Raw genomic sequence first — 6,481 nt, forward strand, 5'->3', positions numbered from 1 at the left:
GCACCAGCTATCCTGAGGGAAACTTCGGAGGGAACCAGCTACTAGATGGTTCGATTCGCCCCTATACTCAATTCTGACAATCGATTTGCACGTCAGAACTGTTTCGGTCTTCCATCAGGGTTTCCCCTGACTTCAACCTGATCAAGTATAGTTCACCATCTTTCGGGTCACAGCATATATGCTCAAGGTACGCTCCAGTTAGAGGTATAAATAACAATAAATTATCATTATACATAACTATATGGAACGCCCCGGGATTGAATTAATAGTAAAATATTTCACTAAAAATTAATCCCATTATATAAAAGTTAAGTTAATTTCGCCATTAGGTTTAATATAACCCAATGACTTGCACATATGTTAGACTCCTTGGTCCGTGTTTCAAGACGGGTCCCGAAGGTATCCTGAATCTTTCGCATTGTTAATCATATAAATGCATACAATTAATATTAAAATCAATGATAATAATATTATTGTAAAATTCAAAAGAATTTAAGCATTATATATGTAAAATCTATCAACACTTTATCAAATCATCAGTATTTATTCTATGTTAATAAGCTAAAAGCAAATTAATTTGAATAAACTTAACACCAATGATCTTTTGATAAATATTTTATTATGTTAATAGATTACAGTGTCCTTATATGAAAAAAATGCACACTATTACTATAATATTATAAATATCACAGTTATAATGATGAATTTTTCATAATGGATATTCAGGTTCATCGGGCTTAACCTCTAAGCAGTTTCACGTACTATTTAACTCTCTATTCAGAGTTCTTTTCAACTTTCCCTCACGGTACTTGTTTACTATCGGTCTCATGGTTATATTTAGTTTTAGATGGAGTTTACCACCCACTTAGTGCTGCACTATCAAGCAACACGACTCTTTGGAAATATCTTTCTAGTAATCATTAACGTTATACGGGCCTGGCACCCTCTATGGGTAAATGGCCTCATTTAAGAAGGACTTAAATCGTTAATTTCTCATACTAGATATTAAGATATTCCATACACTGCATCTCACATTTGCCATATAGACAAAGTGACTTAGTGCTGAACTATTTTCTTTTCGCTCGCCGCTACTAAGAAAATCCTTGTTAGTTTCTTTTCCTTCCCTCATTAATATGCTTAAATTCAGGGGGTAGTCCCATATGAGTTGAGGTTGTATAAAAATATTTATATTTATTTTATATTTTAGCTTTTTGCTATTTTAAAGAAACATACATAATTATTTCTTAACACCAATAATTTTCTTAATAATAAATATTCAATCTTTTCATCCCGTACGTAGTACTTTTCATTATAACAATATTATTTTCTTGCTTTTTTACATTTAAAGGCAATCCTAGAATAAAATAATATTTTATGCTAGACGTTCCTCTAAATGTATATATTATTTGAAATAATATTGAAATTTTATTGTTTTTGGGAATACTAAGATTCTTATTTATTATAAAATTTCGTTCAAGATTGAAAAATACAATCCAGTAATATACCATGTGCTTAAATTCTTTTAATTGACTAAAAGAATAGCAACTAATTTAGCATAATCTTACAACCCTCAACCATATGTAGTCCAAGCAGCACTTTAAAATTAATTAAAGTACATAACAGCATGGACTGCAATATGCGTTCAAAATGTCGATGTTCATGTGTCCTGCAGTTCACACGATGACGCACAGTTAGCTGCGTTCTTCATCGACCCATGAGCCGAGTGATCCACCGCTTAGAGTGATAATTTTTTGTTTATTTTAATTTAACGTCAAGAGTTTTTAATTTATTGAAAGAATAACATTTCGTTTTCGTATATTATATAAATTATTTTAAAACATCTTTCAATAAATTGTAATTTTCAACCCAAACATTTACAAGTTGCGCATGTCTTAGTCCAACAAAAACAGTAATTCCTTTTTTATTACATTTTATTTAATTTCTATAAATTTTTAAGGAATTACACGTTAATGAGAACAAATTAACTTATCATTTATATTATTTTTATAAATAATAAGTACAACTATATATGTTTAATGGTTTGTTGCGTTCAAATACAATGTATGCGATATAATTTTCATTATACTACAATACAAGGAGTAAAAAAAAAAAGAAAAAAAAGAAAAACATTCAAATAAATGAATGAAAAGAAAAAAAGAAAATAATTTTTCTTTTTTATTCTTTTTTTGTTTGTTTGTTTGTTTGTTTTTTTTTTTTTTATAATATTTACGGATAGGAACACAATAATGATCCTTCCGCAGGTTCACCTACGGAAACCTTGTTACGACTTTTACTTCCTCTAAATAATCAAGTTCGGTCAACTTTTGCGAAACAACCGTGAAACACAAGCCGTCACAGTGATCACGTCCGGAGACCTCACTAAATAATTCAATCGGTAGTAGCGATGGGCGGTGTGTACAAAGGGCAGGGACGTAATCAATGCGAGTTAATGACTCACACTTACTGGGAATTCCAAGTTCATGTGAACAGTTTCAGTTCACAATCCCAAGCATGAAAGTGGTTCAGCGGTTTACCCGGACCTCTCGGTCTAGGAAATACACGCTGATACTTTCATTGTAGCGCGCGTGCAGCCCAGGACATCTAAGGGCATCACAGACCAGTTATTGCTCAATCTCGTTACTGCTAGGCGCAATTTGTCCATTTAAGAAGCTAGTGTCCTTATAATGGGACAAACCAACAGGTACGGCTCCACTTATATAAACACATTCAAACACTTGCACATTCAAGATGAACTCATGAATGAAGGCTATATAAGCTTCAACACCATAATCCTGAAAGCATCTATTTAATATATTTGAGTCTCGTTCGTTATCGGAATTAACCAGACAAATCACTCCACGAACTAAGAACGGCCATGCACCACCACCCATAGATTCGAGAAAGAGCTATCAATCTGTCTTACACGCTTATGTTCGGACCTGGTAAGTTTTCCCGTGTTGAGTCAAATTAAGCCGCAGGCTCCACTCCTGGTGGTGCCCTTCCGTCAATTCCTTTAAGTTTCAGCTTTGCAACCATACTTCCCCCGGAGCCCAAAAGCTTTGGTTTCCCGGGAAGCGACTGAGAGAGCCATAGTAGTAGCTACACCCAATTGCTAGCTGGCATCGTTTATGGTTAGAACTAGGGCGGTATCTGATCGCCTTCGAACCTCTAACTTTCGTTCTTGATTAATGAAAACATCTTTGGCAAATGCTTTCGCTTAAGTTAGTCTTACGACGGTCCAAGAATTTCACCTCTCGCGTCGTAATACTAATGCCCCCAAACTGCTTCTATTAATCGTTACCTCTTGATCTAAAAACCAATGAAAGTAGAACAGAGGTCTTATTTCATTATTCCATGCACAAAATATTCAGGCATTTGGAGCCTGCTTTAAGCACTCCAATTTGTTCAAAGTAATTGTACCGGCCCACAACAACACTCGATGAAGAGCACTGAAGCAGGTTTAAATAGGAGGAATATATAAAAAATACATTGTATTAATTACATATAAGAACTCCACCGGTAATACGCTTGCATACATAAGGTAATGTACATACCACAATTATAGCTGTACTACCCTATGAAGCACAAATTCAACTACGAACGTTTTAACCGCAACAACTTTAATATACGCTATTGGAGCTGGAATTACCGCGGCTGCTGGCACCAGACTTGCCCTCCAATAGGTCCTTGTTAAAGGATTTAAAGTGTACTCATTCCAATTACAGGGCCTCGGATATGAGTCCTGTATTGTTATTTTTCGTCACTACCTCCCCGAACTGGGAGTGGGTAATTTACGCGCCTGCTGCCTTCCTTAGATGTGGTAGCCGTTTCTCAGGCTCCCTCTCCGGAATCGAACCCTGATTCCCCGTTACCCGTTGCAACCATGGTAGTCTTAGATACTACCATCAAAAGTTGATAGGGCAGACATTTGAAAGATCTGTCGTCGGTACGAGACCATACGATCTGCAAGTTATCTAGAGTTCAACCAATATAACGATCTTACGATCGCTTGGTTTTAGCCTAATAAAAGCACACGTTCCAAAAGGTCCGTGTTTAATTTGCATGTATTAGCTCTAGAATTACCACAGTTATCCAAGTAACTGTTAACGATCTATGGAACCATAACTGATATAATGAGCCTTGTGCGGTTTCATTTTTAATTTGTTTGTACTTAGACATGCATGGCTTAATCTTTGAGACAAGCATATAACTACTGGCAGGATCAACCAGAATAATATTTTTTATTCATTTATATAATATTTTTTATACTATATAAATTTGTATAATGATATTTTCAATATTTGAAAATTAAGTACACGACATATACAAAATGCAAAGAAGAACGAAATCGCGACAATAAATAATTATGAAATTTCTTCTACTATGATCGATTAAAAAATTTACTTCATTTCATTTAAATTTCATATTATTGTATTATTTATTGTGGTCTTATTCGGACTATGGGAATTTGTATCTTATCGTGATAAAGAATTTTCGTTCTCTATACATATATAATATAATTATTAATGTAAGGACGATGTTTCTTCTTGTATTTGTTAAACTTTCAAATAATATCATTTTTTATACATTTTACTTTATTTCAATGCATATAGTGTATATATCTTTTTTTAAGAGTATATACGTTTTTCTTTTGACTTGAAATTAATAATTTCAATTCAATTATTTTTCATTTTATTTCATATATGATATGAAAGTATTCGAGCGTAATAATATAAATATTTAACTTTATTGAATTTTATTCTTTACCCACATATATTTTATGTGAATAGAAGAACAAACCCCAAAAAAAGTTAAATTAAAAAAAACGACTACATTATGTTAGGTATAGAAGAATAATCTCAATTAATAACATTTCATTATTAACAAAATTATTTCTATTTCAACCAACTGTAGCAAACCAGGAATAATCTTTTTTGCTCTCATTTATATATTACACTTAAATACTTTTATATTTATATGAAAATAATTTTCATATAAGTACTAAGTATGCAATTTCATACAAGTATTAAAATTTTCATACAAGTACTAATGTCAAAGTTTCATACAACATATATGTTTTCTGCCACGTACACCTCACCAACCCGAAATCGTATGGAAAAAATCTTTTTAACCATATAAAAGTTTTAAATTCATATATACACAAGTAATTTATATCATTTTCTACGAGCATTATGCTTATAAGAAATACTACAACATCAAAAATAGCTTAACATTTATTTTTTTTTTAATTTTTTGTACTTATATGAAAATTAGTATCTATATGAAAATTAATTAGTATTTATATGAAATTTATTAAGTATTTATATGAAAATTAATTAGTATTTATCTGAAAATTAATTATTTGTATGAATTCATACAATTAGTATTTATATGAAAATTAATTAGTACTTATATGAAAATTATTTACTTGTATGAATTCATAAACTTTGTATCTATATGAAAATTATTTAGCATTTATATGAAAATTGATTACTTGTATGAATTCATAAACTTAGTATCTATATGAAAATTATTTAGTATTTCTATGAAAATTTTTTACTTGTATGAATTCATAAACTTAGTACCTATATGAAAATTATTTAGTATTTATATGAAAATTATTTAGTATTTATATGAAAATTTTTAACTTGTATGAATTCATAAACTTAGTATCTATATGAAAATTATTTAGTATTTATATGAAAATTTTTTACTTGTATGAATTCATAAACTTAGTATCTATATGAAAATTATTTAGTATTTATATGAAAATTTTTTACTTGTATGAATTCATAAACTTAGTATCTATATGCAAATTATTTAGTATTTATATGAAAATTATTTACTTGTATGAATTCATAAACTTAGAACCTATATGAAAATTATTTAGTATTTATATGAAAATTATTTAGTATTTATATGAAAATTTTTTACTTGTATGAATTCATAAACTTAGTATCTATATGAAAATTAATTAGTATTTATATGAAAATTAATTACTTGTATGAATTCATACAATTAGTATTTAAATGAAAATTAATTAGTACTTATACGAAAATTATTTACTTGTATGAATTCATAAACTTAGTATCTATATGAAAATTATTTAGTATTTCTATGAAATTTTTTTACTTGTATGAATTCATAAACTTAGTACCTATATGAAAATTACTTAGTATCTATATGAAAATTATTTAGTATTTATATGAAAATTTTTTACTTGTATGAATTCATAAACTTAGTACCTATATGAAAATTATTTAGTATTTATATGAAAATTATTTACTTGTATGAATTCATAAACTTAGTATCTATATGAAAATTATTTAGTATTTATATGAAAATTTTTAACTTGTATGAATTCATAAACTTAGTATCTATATGAAAATTATTTAGTATATATATGAAAATTATTTAGTATATATATGAACATTTTTAACTTGTATGAATTCATAAACTTAGTATATATATGAAAATTATT

At 29.3% G+C, this 6,481-nt stretch overlaps 2 non-coding genes and 1 pseudogene across 2 annotated transcripts; all 3 read right to left on the reverse strand.

Moving 5' to 3' along the window:
* The window catches only part of LOC128923387 (large subunit ribosomal RNA), a 5,284-nt pseudogene extending 4,110 nt beyond the window's left edge, over positions 1-1,174 (reverse strand).
* Positions 1,175-1,564: 390 nt separating this feature from the next.
* Positions 1,565-1,743, reverse strand: LOC128923339 (5.8S ribosomal RNA). Its single transcript, XR_008472303.1, has one exon. It is a non-coding gene; the product is annotated as a 5.8S ribosomal RNA (ribosomal RNA).
* A 501-nt stretch (positions 1,744-2,244) lies between these two features.
* On the reverse strand, positions 2,245-4,233 carry LOC128923298 (small subunit ribosomal RNA). Its single transcript, XR_008472265.1, has one exon. It is a non-coding gene; the product is annotated as a small subunit ribosomal RNA (ribosomal RNA).
* Positions 4,234-6,481: the final 2,248 nt, after the last annotated feature.

This window comes from Zeugodacus cucurbitae, chromosome X, assembly GCF_028554725.1.
Source record: "Zeugodacus cucurbitae isolate PBARC_wt_2022May chromosome X, idZeuCucr1.2, whole genome shotgun sequence".
In the NCBI taxonomy this organism is placed as follows: Eukaryota; Metazoa; Arthropoda; class Insecta; order Diptera; family Tephritidae; genus Zeugodacus; species Zeugodacus cucurbitae.